This window comes from Mustela lutreola, chromosome 17 (assembly GCF_030435805.1).
Source record: "Mustela lutreola isolate mMusLut2 chromosome 17, mMusLut2.pri, whole genome shotgun sequence".
Taxonomy (NCBI): Eukaryota; Metazoa; Chordata; class Mammalia; order Carnivora; family Mustelidae; genus Mustela; species Mustela lutreola.
In genome coordinates, this window is record NC_081306.1 from 15,480,392 (window position 1) to 15,500,970 (window position 20,579).

The 20,579-nt window shown below is 50.2% G+C and overlaps 1 protein-coding gene across 6 annotated transcripts in view; it reads left to right on the forward strand.

Moving 5' to 3' along the window:
* Positions 1-20,579, forward strand: part of GRIN2A (glutamate ionotropic receptor NMDA type subunit 2A) — a 724,518-nt gene that overhangs the window by 324,782 nt on the left and 379,157 nt on the right. Inside the window, exon 1 of one of the 6 annotated variants that reach the window (XM_059155290.1) lies at positions 15,186-15,490. The exons of the other annotated variants lie outside the window; for them this stretch is intronic. The gene's annotated coding sequence lies outside the window, so the exon portion shown is untranslated. Of the gene's footprint in view, positions 1-15,185; positions 15,491-20,579 lie in introns of those variants that run through there. 6 annotated transcript variants of the gene reach the window in all.

A 20,579-nucleotide genomic window follows, 5' to 3' on the forward strand; every position in this document is an offset into this window, starting at 1 on the left:
CCATATACAATTTCCTTCCCTTAAAGTGTCCGAGGCTAGGGCACCTGCGTGGCTCAGTGAGTTAAGCCTCTGCCTTGGGCTCAGGTCATGATCTCAGGGTCCTGGGATCGAGCCCTGCATTGGGCTCTTTGCTCAGAAGGGAGCCTGCTTCTCCCCCTCTCTGTGCCTGCCTCTCTGCCTGCTCATGATCTCTATCTGTCAAATAAATGGATAAAACCTTTTAAAAAAATGTCTGAGGCTAATAGCAGTTTTTCAACCAGGAGCCTAGTCCCTCACTGCTCCAGGTCGGCTCCCTGGACCAGCAGCACGAGCAGCACTTGCCGCATGCTAGAAATTCAGACTCTCAGGCTCTACCACAGAACCTACTGAATTAGCATCTACATTTTAGCCCAGACCTAGGACAGTCTGTACAGTTTGGGAAGGCCCTGGGTGGTACCCTGCAGCCATGGCTGCTCACTGAAACCACCTAGAGGGTTTTAAAAACCCACTGCCATCTGGGTCCCATCTGATTCATCAACCTGAGGTGCAGCCTGGGCTTTGGGACCATTCAGATCTCCCCGGTGATTTTAATGTGCAGCACCGTTTGGGAATGGCTGGTCCAGTCAAGCTCCCTCCTTGCGCAGAGAAGGACGTTTCCCAGGAAGTGAAAATGACTTGCGCAGGGTTGCTGGTTCTTCCAGGAGAAGAGTCAACCTCTTGCCTTTCTGGATTGAGGATTTCTGCCCCTACCCAGGGAAGCGAAAATAATAGCAACACCATCGGTGACAATTTGGGGTTGGAGAGGGGAGAGGGGCCCTGGCCCCTCAATCCCCCTTTACAGTTTGAATTGTTCTTAATATCCCGCATGTTGTAGTTTTCATAATATAGAAAATACTAAAGATTGGTTAAGAAGCAAATCATAAAGGAAATAATGGTGTCCGTTTTTGGAAAAGCTACACCATGCACCAGTAACTTTGTACGCCTCTTATCGGGCAGGCCTCACTGGGGCTCTGCCAGGCCAGAGATGGTCATGGCTCTGTTCTGCACATCTGGGCGAGGGTCTCCAGAGTTCTGTGGTTCAAGCACTGGAGCCTAGCCGGCAGCTGAGAATGTGAGTGGTCTAGGTTAGCTCTTGACTTGGTGCCTGATGCAAGGTGGGGGGTGTGGGTGTGTGGAAGCCCCCAAACTTCTTGTCCCGATTTCCTGTTTCTGCCAGCTCTCCTGTCCTGTGCTGTGTGGGTACTGTACTTTGACCGTCAGCGTAGAACCCAAAACGAGTCTCTATGTATCCCCTGACCACCCCCTCTTTTGCTTTTCTTTTTCCTCTGCTCTGGGTGGAGGCTTTAAGAAACCACCTGCCGGGGCGCCTGGGTGGCTCAGTGGGTTAAGCCACTGCCTTCGGCTCAGGTCATGATCTCAGGGTCCTGGGATTGAGTCCCGCATTGGGCTCTCTGCTCAGTGGGGAGCCTGCTTCCCTTCCTCTCTCTCTGCCTGCCTCTCTGCCTACTTGTGATCTCTGTCAACTAAATAAATAAAATCTTTAAAAAAAAAAAAAAAAAAAGAAAGAAAAGAAAAAGAAACCACCTGCCTTTGCCTTTATTAATTTGGTTCCCAAGTAGCCTCCTGGCACAACCATACGTTGTAGAGAAAACAATTGGAAACCTTAATTATGATGATTAATTTTTTGAAACTCACAGCCTCTACATAGTGCTTACCTGCATTGTCGGGTTAGTTGTAAGGATAATCCTAATGACCATAATAAATAGCTAACCTTTATTGAAATGTAATCCTCGCCAGGTTTTGTTCTTTACCTGTTTAAACTCATTTAGATCTCATGAGTCGATGAGGCAGCGCAATGACAGCCCCATTTCGCACGTGAGAAAATCAAGGCTGAGGGCTCATGCTTGGGAAGGGCCCAGCCTGCGGCCGTGGGCAAGTGGGCAGTCATGGGCTTCCTCTCGCCCTCTCTGCCCTGTGGCTGTCCGGTCAAATCCCAGAGCTGCTTCAGAGGATACCTGCGAATTCGCCTCGGCTCAGGGGTCCTTCCTTGGGGAGACCTTACCCCCTCGGCTTCACCTCAGTTTCCCCTCCGAGGCTCTGCCTTTCTCTCCGAGGTGCTGGGAGGATTCTGTATATAGTTCCCTCGAGGTGCTGGAAGCACTGGGTGGAGAAACTCACTATAAATATCCGGCATTTATAATTAGTCTTCCTGGCGGCACAGTTCTGCATGTGGGGGAGGCAACACCTGCAGGGGCAGAAAGTCAAAATGCAGGGCCCCGGGGGCTCTGGGGAGCTGGCTTCTTGGTGCTACCTGGGCTGGAGAGAATCTGTGGGGGAATGAAGCCCCTCAGAGGAGAACAGAGAGGCAGAGGCCCCCTGGCCTTGCAGTAGGCTCAAACAAGGACACTGGGGGCTGGGACAGGCTCCTAGCTCCATTGCTCCTTGTCTGTGACACCTCCTGCAAATCAGTTCACTCCTCTGAACCTCAGTTTCCACATCTTTAAGATGGGGATAATATTCCTATTGTGGCGAATTCAAGATCATGTATATGAAGGTCCCGATACTGGTGCGTCGAGTAGATGCTTAATCCATACAAGATTCTTTCAGTTTCCTTTGCTTCCATAGCTGGGCTGATGCCTCTACCTTGCAGATCAGATGGGCCTCTTCTGCTTCAAGGCTTTCTGAGACTCCCCACTGGTGGAAGAGAGTCCCTGGTGTCCGCATCTTATCCCTGTGGTCCTCCTCTGAGCTGAGACTCATGCTTGCTCACAGCTGTCTATCTCAAGGGTGTGTCCAGCATCTTGAGCTTTCTGCCCTGCGCCCTTCTCAGGTGCTGCCAGAGCCTGCTCAACCTGTGCAAAAGTGCAGGGCAAACAGCCCAGGAGGCCTCCATTAACCAGTGGGGAAAGGGAGCTGGCGGGTAAATGCACTACCCCGCCTCCTTCAGGAGGAAATTTCTGGGAGGCTCCTTGCTCACTTCTCGGAGGTCCCAACAGCTTTTTGAGCTTCTATTATCCTCACTGGTGAATATATATGGCTTTTCCTCCCAAATCTTTCCATAGCCTCATTCCTACTTCTTGAAATCATCTCCCCAGTAAACCACCTGCACCAAACTCTTGTCTCAGGCTCTGCTTTGGGGGAACCCGATTCATGACATCCTCAGGCCTGAAGTAAAATCTGAATTCTTCACTGTGGCTGCAGGGCCAGGCATGGTGGGCTTTCATCATTCCAATCTCCCTCCTACCTCTATCCCCAGCACCTGCTTGCTGCCTTTCAGCCACACTGCCCCCCTCCCCCGATCCATCTTCTTTTAACTTAACAAGCATTCCCTCTGCAGGGCCTTTGCACATGATGCCCCCCCCCCCACTGGAATGCCCTTACATCACTCTTCATCTATGTCAGTCCTTCGGGTCTCAGCTTAAATGTCAGTCCCTTAGAGAAGATCACTGCCCTTGGCCTCTGGGCACCTACAGGCTCCAACCTCCTCCATTCTCTGTTATGATAACCTGTTTCCTTTCCGTTGTATGGATTTGAAGTTGTATAGTTAGTTGAATGTTTGTTAAATGTCTGTCTTCCCTAGTAGTCTGTGACCTCCATGTAGATAGGGATGGCCTCTGCCTAGTCCCAGGGGCTCAGTAGCCTCTGGCATATCCCTTGACCTGCTGGGGATGGTTAATAGTTACTGAATGAAAATGGAAATCAGGTTGGTTAGTTCCAACTCCATCCCAAGCTTTCTCTGCTCCATCAGGCTGTGGCACGTTGGCAGAGAGCTTTTACGGGGGATAGAGGGAGAGGGTGCCTGAGGGAAGAGGCAGAAAGGTAGCTTGTACCTCACCTCCATTGCTCCCCCTTGGCCAGAACCAGAGGATCAGTGGTCACGGAAAGGGACACTCCAGTCCGGACCCAGCCTCCAGGGGGACGTATTCGAATGTTTTCCCTGTGACCAGGAGATTTCTCTCCCACTTGGCACTGTTCTTATCTGGGGCCTAGCTGGGTGTGACTTCCAGGGGCCCAGGAAGGCTGATTTTCCGTGTTGGCCTCTGTAGTGATATCTGTACCTGGTCTGTGTAACTCTCTGCTTATCTCGAGACGCTAGAACCACAGACTCGGCCAAGAAGGGATAGGATGTATTCATCAGTGATTTATAGTGTGCTGTCTGAAGCCCCAAATTGCCCGGAGGTGCAGGTGCGTACAAACTTGCTACAAAATTTACTGTAAAAAGGATGGATGGTCCGCACCTGGCTTCAGGGACTGTGCTGGGTAACACAGCCTAGTCTGGGGAGATAAAATGAACAAACGTCTCTTTGAAACTTATGCCTTGGCACCTCGAGGCTCAGATCCTCCACACGCATTGAGGTGATAATGGTCCGGGGATCAAACTAGTCCTGTGTGAATGAGAGGGGCCCTTAGCAACTGCTCATGGAGGTTGAGTATCTCCTCTGAGCCTACTTATTCTCTTGCTCAGTGTCCTTTCCCCGTAACAGAACCTTTCGCGACTCTTACTTTGTTGGGAGTCTTGTGAGTTGTTTCAGCCGTCTGACCCGGCCTCTCTTGTGTGCTGGGTCTTGGCTCCTTGGCAGTTTCCTCTCTGGACACCAAAACTGTGGAATCCTGGCACATAGGCTCTGGCACTTGTTTCTTATGGAGAAGAAGGAGTCTTGGGGACCCAGCCTACATACACATCAGGGAGTAGGGGATGGAGCTGCTGGGACCCAACCCAAAGGCGTCAATTGTATATAATCACCAAACTAGATACACTCAGAGGGGAGAAATGTTCCCTATAATCCCATTATCCAGAGACAACAATGGCTAACATTTTAATAAATTACCTTTTAGTCTTTTTTTCTCTTCCACATATATATTTAAACAGAATTAACATATCAAATAAATTCATATCCTACCCTTTACCTCAACATTACATTATGAGCATTAGTTGACGGTCTTATAAAAGACTCAATTTCTTCATTTCTAACCTGCGAGTGACAGCAATGATGGTAAGGATAATAATAATAATAATACCAGAACCTGTATGATAGGCTTAATGTGGGGGTTAAATGAAATAAAATAATGCATGTGAAAGCTTTTAGCTCGGTGTGTAGTATATACTAAGTGCTCAGCAAAAATGATCATAATAGAACATTTAAAAATCATAAATGGGGGCGCCTGGGTGGCTCAGTGGGTTAAGCCGCTGCCTTCGGCTCAGGTCATGATCTCAGGGTCCTGGGATCGAGTCCCGCATCGGGCTCTCTGCTCAGCAGGGAGCCTGCTTCCTCCTCTCTCTCTCTGTCTGCCTCTCTGCCTACTTGTAATCTCTCTCTGTCAAATAAATAAATAAATCTTTGAAAAAAAAAATCATAAATGGTGGTGGAGTGGTCTATTGCTGTCATTTTTCATGTAACCATTACTTACTGAATCCACAGGTAACCGTTAAGAATCGGGGAATCAAGTTAACTGTCAAGCCTGTTTTTTCCATCTAGCACCACATCACCTTGTAGAAAAGCAAAGTATCGATGTAGAGGCCGCCAGAGCCCCTACGTTTGTCGATTGTGATGATCACTGCGACAGAATAAGGAGTGTCTTCAGCCACTAGACTTTATGCTGATGAGGAGATGGTCTCAGTGTCCAGGCATCGAGTGCCCAAATGCCCCGTGACCATAGGTGGGGATGGGCTGTCTGCCCAGATGTTGGACGGAGCAGGAAATGCAGGAAATGCAGTCCGCCTGGGGTTGAGGTCAGCAGGGGTGTCCTGGAGCAGGGACAGGGGTGCTGTCACTATAGGTTTAATCCTAGTCCAAGCTTCTCTGAAAATAGAACCTGGGTCAAGGATGTGGGCGTGGGAGATTCATTTGGGAGAGGACCCCAGGAGGCAGGACAGAAGGACATGAGAGGGTGTGTCTTGGAAGGGAGGTCAGTGAAAGTGTATTATTGACCTGTGAGCAACTGGGCCTTGTTGCTTCCAGGACCCAAAATATCCTTCAGAGTTGTCCCTCCAGAGCACGGAAGCCTGGGTATTGGTTGACGATGGCTGACGGTCACACCAGGGTGTAACCCCTCCAGGAGTCCAGACGACCCTGTGTGCAGAGACCCAACTCCCAGCTGGGTGAGCTTCTATAGTTCTGGAAAAAGTCCTGAAACAGAAATACGGAAGGAAGGACACGGAAGCCCGAGGAGGGAGGGTGTGAGGGAACAGCTGCAGCGCAAGCTCGTGGCGGAGGGAGGCTAGAGCGGAGGGAGGGTCTGCTGCAGAAGGGTCTGTGCCCTTGTGCTGGAGTCCCATGCCTTCCCTTGCAGCCAGGGAGTTCTCCCTCGTGTCTCCCAAGGCTCTCTCTGCATTTTCTGCTTGTTCCCCTTCGTGTTAGCTGAAAAGGAGATGGAGAGTGGCTGGCCATGAGCAGACAGAAGTCCCAGAAAAGCTATAGCTTCTTGGCAGCCTGACTCCTCCAGGCTCATTTCAGGCTTAGACCAATGGTCTGAGGACCCCTCTCTCTTCTCCTGCTGCTTCTTCATAACCCACTTACACATCCTGTGGGCACAGCATGTGGCCAGATTGTTTGCTCCGTCCGGTGGCCCAGAGGCTCATGTCCCCCCTTTAATGATGGTTACAGCTGACATTATTTGAGTGTTCGCTGCAAACCAGGCTCTCTGCTAGGTGCCCACCTTGTCTCAATTCTAACAGCTACCCCCATGCTAGAACATTCTGTTGTCCAGGTGAGGCATGGGACACCCAGAGAGGTAGTTGGTTTCAAGCATGAGGTGTACCTGGGCTTCAAGCCATCACCACGTCACCTGCTCCCCTCCCTTGAGCAGGTGTGCATCTGCCTCTTCGAGACACTCTGTGTGCCCAGATGCCCAAGGGGGCAGCTCAGGGTTTCACTAGATGTTGTTCCTTGGGGGCCCTTGGCTAACCTGCCTGGGCTCAAGCAGGAAAAACCTCTTAGCAAGAGACTTTACTTTGCAAAATGAAGCCAGATAGTTACTATACGTTAGCAATAAATGCCTCTTCTTGTACCTGTCCAGTCCCCCTTCCCGAGGGAAGCTGAGACTCTGGGAGATAGAGATTTGCCCAAAGCCACACAGAGGATCAGTCTGGGAATTGGTTTGGAATTCAGCCTATTGGGTTGAAAAGCCCATGAGATTTCCACCATCACCTATGTACAGGGAGGCCTTCAAGTCCAGAAACAAAGGTGAGAATGTCTAACGGATGATTTACTAACATTAAAATAGGACCCCAGGTAATGTGCGGTGCCGGACCTTATGGCCTCCCTGTGTGTGCCTGGTGACGGAGGGACGGGCAGCGACTAAGGCTGGAGACCACTCTGGGTGGTGAAAATGCTGATGGAGGCAAGGGGATGGGGGTGGGGAGGTGCCAGGCTGGATCCAAGCAGAGAGCCCGGGTCGGGGTGTGAGGGCGAAGCACATGTGTTTCCTATGCAATGAAAAATGAGCCAGTTAGAGAACACTTGGCTCAGAGGACCTCTGAGATGATGCTGTTTTTCTGCCACTTTTGGGATGGGACAGGGGAGCCCTGCCTAGCGGAAAGGAACAGTCAAAATGCTTTTCTGGGGCGCAGCAGGGTCAGTGACCTGTGGCTCCTTCTCCATGCTTGCCTCCCCCACCCCAAGGCTGCAGCCCTCTTGCTCATTCCACCCCCTCTCTGACTAAGAGAACCCCAGAGGCCCCCCCTTCTGCCAACCCTCAGCCATCCCCTCTCCTCTGGAGCCCCCAGGCCGTGAGCGGTGGCTCCATGGAGAAGCAGGGCCGTGGGCGGGGCGAGCCAGATAATTATAATCTTGGAAGTTTTGGATCTCAGGCTGAGAAGCAGGGAGGCAGTTCTTCCTGCAGTTGAGGAGCTGGGTCTGAGTCAGAAACCATCTCCCACAGCCCAGCCTTCTAGAGAGGCTGGTCCCACCTTGCCCTTCCCCCTTTGAGCCCGACTTAGATCCAGTCCATTTATTTATGTGTGTTATGCATTCATTTATGAAATGCTGATTCGGCGCTGACTGCACGCCATGCTCTGTGTGGAGCCTGGGGACATTGCAAATAGAGCAGTGGCGATGGTGCAAGATGGGTTAAGAGTGTGTTCTGTTGCTCAGACGCCATAGGCTGTGGTCTCGCCTCCCGCATTTATTAGCAAGCGGTACAGTGTTCATGCTTTATTTAAGCTCTCTGTGCCTTTCTTTCCTCCTCTGAGCAATGGGCATTATAAATATCTCCCTTGGAAGGATTAAAAGAGGCTATATATAAACCACTAAAACGGTGTCCGAACTATATTAAAAGCCTATGAAATGTTAGTTGTTGCTGCTATTATTTTTATAAAAAATTGTATTAAAGGGGGCACCTGGGTGGCTCAGTGGGTTAAGCCTCTGCCTTCGGCTCAGGTCATGATCTCAGGGTCCTGGGATCGAGCCCCGCATTGGGCTCTCTGCTCAGCAGGGAGTCCGCTTCCCCCCGCCCCCGCCTGCCTGCCTCTCTGCCTGCTTGTGATGTGTCACTGTGTGTCAAATAAATAAATAAAATCTTTGAAAAAATTGTATTAAAGGGTTGAATAATGTACAGTTCCTGTACTGGAAACAATCATAGCCTAGAACGGAGATGGCCCAGAGGCTCTATCTAGTATGTCAACTCTGACCAATCGATAAAGCGTGCTTGGGGTACTGTATTAAGAAAGATTCTGAGGATCTGTTCAGACCCATCGGGGGGTGGGGGGGATAAAAACAACACATGCTCCATTAGCGATGTCTGTGGTGGGTTTTTGCTGAGCGAGAGGTGGCATATAGGTCTAGTGTCAGCTCTCTGTGCTACTGAGTAAGTCCCGGAGAGGAAAAGAGGAGAGAATGGCAGGGCTAGTAAGAAATTTAGAGCAGTGGGGCGCCTGGGTGGCTCAGTGGGTTAAAGCCTCTGCCTTCGGCTCGGGTCATGATCTCAGGGTCCTGGGAACGAGCCCCACATCGGGCTCTCTGCTCCGCAGGGAGCCTGCTTCCCTCTCTCTCTCTCTCTCTGCCTGCCTCTCTGTCTACTTGTGGTCTCTGTCTGTCAAATAAATAAATAAAATCTTTAAAAAAAAAAAAAAAAGAAATTTAGAGCAGTGTACGGTCAGACCTTATCGGGTATTTGAAGCAAATGGTGGAGGGGGTCAGGGCTGCCCAAGAGCTGTTCTTATGTGGGTATTTCGAAACATCCACAAGAGATGGGGGTCCTCCCCCCTGCAGTGCGCCTGGAGCTTTTTGGTTAAAATATATAGGTTTGAATATATATATTCAGGCTGTGTGGCCTTGGGCAAGCATCAGACCTACCCTACGTCTTAGCTTCCCATCTGGAAAGGGGACAGTGACCCACGTCTCACAACCCGTGGGGTTCGGGGTGAGGATTAAATGAGTTAATACACATAAAGAATTTAGAACAGCGCCCGGTACATAATAAACACTCAAAATGCTTATTTTGGTAAACAAAAATATTTGGTACATGGTAAATCAGCCATTAATATTTTGTCGGCCTCAAAGAACCAGGGGTGGGGAGGAGCTTTTCTTCTTCTATGAACCGTTATCAGTCAAACAGTGCTCCTCTGTGTGAGCGCTGGAAACAGTCAAGCATTGGGTAGAACCATCCAATTGTTCAAAAATAGAGGATTAGTCGGAAAAAGCTTCAACTTCAAACAATCAGTGAATTGTTCAAATAAATTGTGGTAGGTTATACAACATTCTATAAAATGCAGTTCCACCCTTATGAAAAAGTGTTAATTCATATATGACCAGAAAAAGATTTGGAAGCCTGAACCCCATGGAGTTAACAGTGATCATCCCTGAGTAGGTGGGTCGTGGGTGTACCCATTAGAGTTCTTAATAGAAGCCAGCTTGGGCTGATGAAGCAGAAAAGGAACCTGTTTAAAGTGTGTTGGGGAGCCCCAGTCCTCCCGCGAGTGTCTCTGCTCTCAGGAGCAGCATCTCGTCTTGTCCGGTGTCTTGCCTGGAGCCCTGTGCACGCCAGGAACCTGACCCTGCAACCGCCGTGATTTCTGAGTATCATTAACTCAGCTCTGCACCCAAAGGAGGGCCCCACCTAACAGTCTCTGTGACTGAAGTGTTCGGGAGAATGCACGAGGAAGTCCTTCCGTTCAGGTCCGAGTCTTCGCTTCCATCTCGTGGGGTCCGCAGGTGGGCCGCTCCCCACCACATTTCACTGGATCTCTGCTCCCTGGTGAGCAGGCTCTTCTGGCCCCGTTCCTGGAGGCTTCCTGGGTTGGTGAAGTCTGTCCATCCTCATTAAGGAGCAGTGTCCCTCGGCCCTCGCTGATCCCTTGGGCCCTTTCTCTCTCCTCCTGTTGGTTTAGGCTGTCTGTCGTTCAGACTCAGCCAGTACCAAGACCATCAGACCCTATCGTGCAGCATCTTTTCATATGAAAGGGTTCTGGGGAACAGGCCTTAGGGGGAAGCGTCCTGTTCAGGACTGGGATGGATCTAGAAAGGCTCATGGAGGAGGAAGCTGCTGGGATGGATCACAAGTGATAGTTGGGGTGTTCATAGACAGGCAGGGTGTGGAGACAAGGGAGGGCCCTGGAGGCTAGAGGAGGAGAGCACGAGATTTGGGGGAAAGGGATTTTATTGAACACCAGTTGGCTGATACAATCATGGGTCATGTTTTCTGTTCTGTCCATAATGCTCAAGCAAAGTGCCTGACACTCCGTAGCCATTTAATATTGAAGTATGAATACATGAATTAAGGAATCAAGGACTGTTCCGTCTGCAGGGGAGGGGGGGCGGGGATCTAAAGCCCAGCTGGGTGGCCACTATTTCTCAGGCATCAGCACGGTCGTCATTCCCCGCCTGAGTGTCCTCAGTGATGCCAGCTGCTAGCCACGGGGGAGAAGGGGAGGAAGGAGACATCCCTTCTGCGCCCTGAGCTTGGAGTGAGAGCCTCCGACCAGCTAGCCCTTGTCTCTTTCAAGGCCTCCAAGGGGCCAGGTCTTGATGCGGAAGCCCCTGTGCACCTGGCTTCTGCCTCCCTCTCCAGGTTTACCTTCCTGGTTCCTCACTTTCAACCTTTCTGAGAAAGAGGAGCACAGCCCCTGCTGGCTGGGAGGGGGCCTGGCGGTCTGTTGAGCAGAAATGGTTTCCCAGATCACCAACAACAGATAAGGCTTCTCTGGGGTGGTGACGGGTAAGACAGAGAAGACCCCTAGGCTGTCGTTTCTGAACACAGCCAGTACAGGAACAGTGTCCAGACCACAAAAGCGACCCATCAGCCCCCATCCTGGCTAATATGAGTGACCGCGGCGTCGTCCTCAATTACAGCTTTAGCCTTACGTCCCTCCTTTCCAGATTAAACACGAAGCTACCCAGTTATAGATACTGTATTTTATGGAGAAGCAGCGCATCACAGGCCCTGGTCACATTCAGGAGAGGGGACTATGCGGGGCATAACACCGGGGTGTGGAGATCGTGGGGGGCTTTTGAAAATTCTTCCTATAAGGCAGACCTGAGGTGGGCTTGTAAATCTCACTGTGATGCTCCCACTCCCTCCATGTGCCCAGTGGTTCAGGTGCAGGTGGAGAGTGTGGACCTGTCCAGGAGATAGTACAACGTGGTAGCGAGTATACGCAGGCTACCCAGGTCTAGATCCTCTCCTGTGGGACCTGGGGCAAGTGACTTAAACTTCCGAAGTTCCATTACCCCTACTTAAAGAAAAAGTGGTCATCGTAGTAACAATAACGACTTCATAGGGCTATTTTGAAGATTAATTGAGAGAACATGAAAAACTATCCGGACCAGAGCAAGCAATCGATAAACATGGGTGTATTGTCCTGTAATGTAATCCTTACTCCCAGCTCAAATTGGCAGGATGGTGTGTTTCCAGGGCCCTTCCCACTCTGTCCTTCCTGGCTGGGTCTCGTGTTCTCCCTTGGGACTTTCAGCAGGCCCTTTGCCCTCCACTGTCACAGCCCTCTCTGTTTACGATGTCTTCCCCTTTGGACCAAGAGCATCTTAAGGCAACATGCTGTGTCGGTTCCCAGAGGCTGGGTTTTGCTGCAGTAACAAACAACCCTGAAAGCTTCGGGGCCTCCAACCCCAGAGGTTAATTTCTTCCTCACATCCCATGTTCACCGGTGGCCTCTCTCCGTGTTCTCTTCACCCTGGGGTCTGGCAGATGGCGGAGCCTTCCCTGGGAACACTGCCAGTTTCACAGCCAAGGGGGAAACAAAGTGAGTGATGTTAATTCTGCCCAAAAGTGACACGTGTCCGTTTCACCTGCAGATCAGCACCCAGAAAAAGTCACGTGGCCACTGCTGAGTTCGACAGGGTGGGGCCATAAAACCCTTGTAGGAGGTAACCCAGAATCCTTGGCCAGCATCATGAAAATCAACCGTGGAGACTTCATAACATTCATTTTATTTATTTATTTTTTTAAAAGATTTTATTTATTTATTTGACAGAGAGAGATCACAAGTAGGTAGAGAGGCAGGCAGAGAGAGAGGAAGTGAAGCAGGCTCCCTGCTGAGCAGAGAGCCGATGGGGGGCTTGATCCCAGGACCCTGAGATCATGACCTGAGCCAAAGGCAGCGGCTTAACCCACTGAGCCACCCAGGCGCCCCCATAACATTCATTTTATAAACAATAACAATACTAACAGTAGCGAAGTACCCGGTGTGGTGCCAAGTCCGTTCCCTAGGGAAACCGACTGAACCCCTGTAACAACCTGCTATCGTTCCCATTTTACAGATGAGACTGTTATCATTCCCATTTTACAGATGGGGAAGTTGAAACACCGGGCAGTCAGAGTTCCAGGCCCAACACCGCAGAGCTTAGTGGAACCTCCAGGGCTGGGGAGGGAGGGGCAGCATGGCTGTGACGGGGGTGAAGTGAAGGACCAAGAAGGACCCACGGGACAGAATTCCTGGATCCAGTTGGGGGGCCATGAGACTCCTTCCCCCTTGGGCTGCTCTTTCGTGACCTTCCTTTGCACCAGGCTCCGTGGGGCCCCCTTCCCTTCCCATCGCTCACATTCAGCTTCCCACTGAAAATGTGGTGTTGAGGGCCTCCCAAACCCCATAAACATGTCAATTAAGTTGATTTAAAAATGCTTCAGTCTCATTAACAACAAACCGTGAGTCCTGCGGAAGACAGGCAGGACGAAGAGTAAATAATACGAATATTAAAAGGTTTCTGGTGTCATGGATTATCAATAGTAAATTATTCCCCACCCCGACCCGCTGTCTGGCAATCAGGGATCCTTTCTTCCCGGGGCAGGTAGAGTCATTACTGCAAGGCTGGGATTTCGCTTTTTCATCTTTGGAGAGGGAGTTCAGGCACCGTAGACTCACTGTTCTTGAGATTTTTGGCCCGACAGATTTAAATTGTTAGCATTCCTGCCAGAGGCAGGAAATAGTGGGCCATCCCCTCCTGACCCTCTTAATGTTTGGTGAATAAATAAATGAATGGAATTAAAGGAGCGAGCTTACATTTGTACCTCTGAATAGGAGTCTGGGTTCTGCCTCTTCCTAGCTGTGTGACTGTGAATAAGTCAATGAACTTCTCTGCATATCGGTTGATAAGAATAGTAGAGACTTCATGGGTTGCAGAGATTAAAAGGGATGTTGTGTGTTAAAGTGCCAGGCACACAAGTAAGCACTCAGTGAATATTAACCATCATCTTCATTTTCATTATTATTATCAGTATCACTTAAATGAAAATTATAACGTCTCTACCCTTACTGTTGCAATTCTGTAGGTGGAGGATTGTAAAGGTTTCCTGTTTCATCACCTCAAAAGAATATTCTGCAGCCATTAAAAAGGATGCTTGTAAAGGCATTTTAATAGCCGGGGAAAATGCTCGTGTTATAAGTTTACAAAAAGCAGACTGAAGGATGTCACGTGTTTGTGATTGCTGTGATGTTAAAACAGACCAAAACAGGATGGAGATACGACGAAATATTTTTAGGGATTTTCTTTTTTGCCTCCATGGTGAAATTACTATTTTCTTCAGTGTTGTTTCTGTAGGTTTTAATTTTTTGCATAAGTACGTTTCATTTATTATGAAAATTTCCCAACATACCCCAAAATAGAGAGGCTAGTTACAAATGTGTATTATGAACATAAACCCATCCCTTAGATTTAATGATTGTTAACATGTTGCCATGTTTGCTTCATCTTTTTCTTTCCTGTGGGTGACAGTTTTTTAAAAAAAGATTTTATTTATTTATTTGAGAGAGAGTGTGAGCGGGGGAGAGAACAGGAGCAGAGGGAGTCAAGGGAGAAGCAGTCTCCCCACTGAGCAGGGAGCCCCATGTGGGGCTCGATCCCAGGACCCCGGGATCATGACCTGAGCTGAGGGCAGAGGCTTAACCAGCTCAGCCACCCAGGCGCCCCTTGGGTGAAATATTTTAAAGTTACTGATCTCATAATATTTTCTTCCTAAGGATTTTAGTTAAGTATCTCAAAAAAAAACAAGAATAGCTTCCTATCTCACCATCATACCATGATCTCATGTGATAAAATGAGGAATAAATCCTAATGTTACCCAATACAAAGTCTATATTCAAATTTCCCCATTTGTACTTCAGTTTTTTAATTTTTTTACAGTACGTTTGTTGAAACCAGGATTTATTAAGGGCCATAGTTTCATTTGGTTGTCACCCTCTTTAATCAAGCAGAACAGGGGCTCTGGGTGGCTCAGTGGGTTAAGTGGCAGGCTCTAGGTTTTGGCTCAGGTCCTGATCTCAGGGGCCTGGAATCAAGCCCAGCATCAGGCTCCACACTCAGGTGGGAGTCTGCCTGAAATTCTCTCTCTCTCTCTGCCCTCTCTCTCCTCCCACTCTCTCTCAAAAAAATCTTAAAAAAAAGAAAAATCAAGCACAACACAGGCCTGCCTTTTTTTTTTTTTTAAAGGCTTTATTTATTTATTTGACAGAGAGAGAGATCACAAATAGGCAGAGAGACAGAGAGAGAGAGAGATGAGGAGAAGCAGGCTCCCCGCTGAGCAGAGAGCCCCATGCGGGACACGATCCCAGGCCCCTGGGATCATGACCTGAGCCGAAGGTAGAGGCTTAACCTACTGAGCCACCCAGGCGCCCCCAGGCCTGCCTTTTTATCCATCTCTCTGACCGTTGAACAGACCAAGCCAGCCGTTCCCCTGAATGTCCCACCTTCTGCATTACCTTTTCCTTTCCGGCTGCATCGCTTTTTATAATATGACAACAAGGGGATACAAAAAATACCCTCTCTGTAGTTCCCAGCCACTCTGCCAACTCAGAAAGCAACAACAGCACCCCGGCATGCTACGTGCAGTGCAGGCAAGTTCTAAGCGCTCGATTAATTTTACTTAATTTATGTCATAAACCCAAGGCATAAATACCTTTTTTTTTTTTTTTTAAATCAATTATTCTAGAAGTGATGGCGGCGCAGAAGTGAAATAACTTGGCAGGGCCGGATTGCTGGGCAGACCTGCTCTCAAGCCAGCATGCTTCTGTGCCATACGGCGTAAAAATAGCTAGAAGAGGCACTGAAAGCTACGGAGGAAGGTAGGGCGGCCAACTGTGCCTTCCTTTGAGGATGCTCAATGCCATCCCCCCGGGGGGAACCCTGCCATGATACCCAGGGAGGAGTCTGGAGGGAGGGGACAGAGTGGCATCTGCAAGGATGAAGTCTTTGCTTCAGCTAGAGCTTGGAGCCGTTCTGGACGTCTCCAGGGTTTCCTTCTGCTTCCCTTCCTTTCCTTCCGTTCTTAGCAGGTGGGAAGGGCCCTAAGAAGCTTGTGCTTTTCCTTGTCTGGGCTTGAGAGTCCCCGAGTCTGCTATATATAGGCAGGGAGACATCAGACCCAGAAAGCAGCCCTCGAGAGAGCCTCTGCAGTTGCCAGAGTAAAGGACACGTGGGATCACCAACTCTTCCCTCCCTGGGGCTGCATTCATGCTCGTTCTGGAAAAATCAGGCGAAGGACACAGTGTATTTGGGAAAGGACACGGGGAGAGGGCAGGCACCTGGGTTCTTAGCTGGCTTTGCCTTTGCCACAGACAGGCCCGGCTTCCCTGAGCCCCAGTGTCCTTCTGCAGTATGTCCGATTTAAAGCTGTTCACTCTGTTTCCGCTGCGAGGTTGTCCTAAAGATTATATGGGAACCCAAATGGAAACGTTTTGAAAAGTAATGATGGGGCTATAAGGGCCCCCTCCAGGGTGCCCTGCAGGAGTTGCAAATTCAGATGTGCTGCTCTGGCTGGGGCAGTGGTGACACGTGGTTTCCTGGAGAGCTGCTGTGTTCTCACACGACCCTACCCCCAGTGCCACAGTTGATGGGTCAAGGTGTCTGCTATCCAGCCAGGCTGGGCCAAGGAAGCATGGCCTTGGGCTCTTTTGGCTTGGGGAAGGAGGGTGGCCAGCCGTTCTTTGCTCTGGGTTTAGGTTTCACTGGAAACAAGGGGCCCTGATACGCTGTCTGGCTATAGCAGAAGGCAGCGCTGTGGTGAGGGAGGCTGAGTCCAGGGAGCGAGCGAGAGGCGGAGAGACACGTGAGAGCCGGGCTCCAGCTGTTCTTGGGATCAAACCGCATCCCCAGGGTTGGACTGTTCAACCCATTTTGGCTTCTCTGAGCCGACCATTTCTCCCTTCTCCCCCACCCCCTTCTCTTGTTTTTGGCTTCAGTGGTTTCGAGGTTGTGTTTGCCCTTTTGAAAGGGTATCTGAGAGATTAGGCAATAGGGCCCTCTCGGTAGTCCGATGAAGGAGAAAGCTAGAGTGTACCCAGAGCTTAGAGGTCACCTCCTGACCCCTGAACCTCATTTTGCAACTACCGTCCAGCTCTGTTCACCACCTTGCTTGGGTATGTGAGCAAGGAAGTAGCAAAACCAACACAAGGATCCAGGCCTCCTGACTTCCATCCCAGGACCTCCTCTGCCTACTTTTTATTTGGGTAGCATTTGATAATAAAACATGTTAAAAAATAATAACTCTTTCTATCTACGTGTATGTACTAAGTTCCTCCCTGCGCTAGGTGATGGGATTCTCATGCACTCTCATAATAGGAACCCAATGAGGAAACTGTTTGGGTTTTTTTTTTTTCCCCCTCATTTTGCATAGAGGAACACTGAGGTTCAGAAAGGTCAAGCAGGTTGCCTGAAGTCACACAGCTAGTGAGTCCCAGAGCCAGGATGCAAACCCAAGTCCTGGTGTGTAACCGTGGAGCTCTGTCTGGTCTTCGGCTTCCTGCTCTACCTCTTCTGCAACCGTGACCACACCGCCCTTGGAGCCAGTGCCTTGCTGAGTCTGGGAGTGAGATTGAGCAGCCCCAAGAGATCTGTCATTTCCAGCATCTCGTGGCTACTGGCATGGGAGTATTGTTCTTGGACTTGTGTTATTTACCCAAGAATTTGCAAGGCTGCTTCTTGCTTAGGTAACAAATACCTCAGCAAATATGGGTGGAAAATTGGCATTGCTTATTCAGAAGTGGGGAGAGCTGCCGGCATCCTTGGGAAAACCGTTGGTGCAAACATAACGAGGGCAAAAGAGGCCCAGGTTTTGCGTATCCACCCCATGATAGAGAAAGGGATTCTTGAAGTTTCCCTGCGAAGGTGGCTTTGGTGTTTATAAACCCTGTGCCTCCCAGGTTCACAGAGGTTGGCCAAGCGCCTCTATCCCGAACTATTAACTTCTGGTCACCTGGGACAGAATCAGCTGGCAGGCTTGTTAAAAATGCAGTGTAACACACTGCCGCAAGTCTTAGTGGCTTAAAACAACAACAGTTCATTTGCTGATTAATCTGCAGCTCAGGCAAGGTTCAGCAGGAACAGCTTCTCTTGGCTGGGGCGGCTCAGCTGGAGCCTGCAGGGTCCGCTCTCGAAGTGACTCACTCACGTGGCTGGCAGGTCGGTGCGCTGGGTGGTGGCTAGAGGCTGTGGGCTGTGGGCCGTGGTGCTTCCCTGTGGAAGGCTCTCCATCCGCATTGGATGCTAGAGCTTCCTCCCAGCATGGCAGCTACACATTCCAAGAACATAGGAGAACAAGGTGGAATAACACTGCTTTTTGGCAGTCTAGGCTCAGAAGTCGCTTAGCGACACCTGTTCTGTGCCGTGTTGGCTTGCGGAGGTAAAAAAAAAAAAAAAAGGCTTCATACCCTGAAGCTCTCTTGATGGGGAAATGGCAGTGGCGGGGGCCCCTGGGGAGGGAAGCTCGATGCCCGGGGCAGGGAAAAGAGGGAGCCAGAAAAGGACAGCAGAGAGACAAGAGAGAGAGGAGAACTCCCTCTCACCACCGTAACTCTTGATTTGTCTTTGATGTGCCCATATATTACCTTCTGTTTAAGAAATGAATAAAAGGGGCGCCTGGGTGGCTCAGTGGGTTAAAGCCTCTGCCTTCGGCTCAGGTCATGATCTCAAGGTTCTGGGATGGAGCCCCACATCGGGCTCTCTGCTCAGTGGGGAGCCTGCTTCCTCCTCTCTCTCTCTCTATCTCTGTCTGCCTCTCTTCCTGCTTGTGATCTCTGCCTGTCAAATAAATAAATAAAATCTTAAAAAAAAAAATGAAATGAATAAAAGGCCAAGATGGCAAGGGGTGGTTGGTGGACGTGTTGGCGAGTGTGTGCGTCTGCATGGGCTCACGGTCGTAGGGCAGGCATCGGTGATATGCTGAAAGCAACAGCCCTGACGGAAGCAAAGGGGCCAAGGGGCTGAAAGCAGCAGCCCTGACGGAAGCCTCTGGGGCCAAGGCAGGGCCTTGAGCTCCAACATGCCCGTGTTCCCCAGCATCCCCGAGGAAGCTCATTCTGCCTGACTTGCCCCATCTCTTTCAAAGGAAAGAGATCCAGCTGTCTGCTAGGGGCTGAGGAATCCTGGAGACAGTGAAACACATCCAGAGGCAGAAAGCATGAAAACCCCTCACCTTTCACTAAGAGCGAAACAAAACAAATCTTCCGAGGAAAAAAAAAACCCAAAAACCAAAAAACAAAAAAAAACCCACAAACAAACAAAAAACAAAATAGCGCACTCAACAAAGAAAGCCAGGAAGCATAATAATAATCCCTACCATTGATTAAGGACCCAGTACATGCCAGATGCTTTGCCTCATTTCATTCCCGCTGCAACTGTGATTTTGCAGACAAGGAAACTGAGGACCCAGAGGGCAGGGCGGCTTGCCTGTACTTGCACAGCCAGAGGGGAGGCACGGAAGTGTGGTTGCAGTCAGGTCTGTTGGCACCTGTGTCTGGTTACTGGGACTTCAGGCTTTCCTCCCCTCCCCATAGCCAGGATCCTTGGGCACCTTTGCCTAATGAAAAGAAATGTTCTTTATGCAATTTGGACCTGACCGCTGGACTTGGCGACAATGTATTTTCTGACTTCCCAGTAAAAATGGAGTTCTTTTTTAGGAACAGTGACTCTCAGAGGGCAGAGCTGGAAACTCCAGCTTGGGGAGAGGAGCAGCAAGTAGCAGAGTTAGCACCAAATAGCCCCGGGTGGGGGGGGGCAGGGGTGGGGGAGGCAGTGGGGGTGAGGAAGAGGGCATGGAAGGAGCCAGGAGGCACGGATTCTAGTCCTAACTGGCTGTGTGACGTTCAGCCATAATATTAATTCTCATTAATAATAGGGAAAGCCTCTACTTGTCCATCTCTTCTGTTTGTGCTAAAGAATTCATGTGTATTACCTGGTCTCATCTCAGCAGCCCTTTTGGGGAGGAGGGTACAGATATCCTCCCCATTTTGTGGATCAGGAAACTGAGGTCTCAGGCTTGGAGCCAGCAGCCACACACATCGGAAGAGATACATCCGAGATTTGGCCCTGGTCAGAGGAGTTGCAGTCTGTGCTTTTATCACTGTGCAGGAATTTTGATACAAATGGGAATGTGACACAGACCCAGACAGTGGCTACCGTGTATTGAGTATCTTCTGTGTGGCATACAGTCTTCCGTGCACTGTATGGAATACAGCGCTTAATCCCCGCCCCTGAATTAGCTATCACGATCATTTCCATATCCAGTGGAAGAAATTTCCTTCTCATTAGTCTAATGAGAGGCTCATGCCTTCCGCGGCATGGCTGTGTTCTAAGAGCTGCGGCTTTCGGCAGAAGGGTAAAAGTAGGCATGGTCTCCGGTCACGTGCAGTGGGGGCTGGCTTCTGACCACATCCCTCCCTCTCCCTCTCAGAGAGAAGCTGGGGTGCCGGAGGAGGTTGGGGAGCTGGCTGGACGAGTGCCTTACCTGTACCTTCTCCAGAGGCTGGAGGCACAGGCTGCTCCCTGGGGCTCACCACGCCTGTCTTCCTTCAGTCCGGCCTGGGCAGCCTGCCTCCTTGGCACAGTGGGCTACAGCCCGAGGCTCCTGGGCCCTGCGTGGCTCGGTGAACTGTGTAAGGAAGGGACACTCTGCCAACGTGTCACTGGCCAGCTCCCCTGTGGGCACCATCTGGGATGTACTGAGCCGGGGAGCCAGGGCCGGCCAATGGCGTCCTCCCCCGCCCTGTGGGCCTCACGTCCCTGAGCACACACGGCAAGCGTTCAGCTGAGGGAAGTATCTGTCAGGGGAGCTTCTTCGTTAGGCCCCTAATGGCCCTATCAGGCAATAACGAGCATACTAATCACGGACATTGGTTAAACCCTCCCTATGGCTGCCTGCTATGCTGACTGCTTACA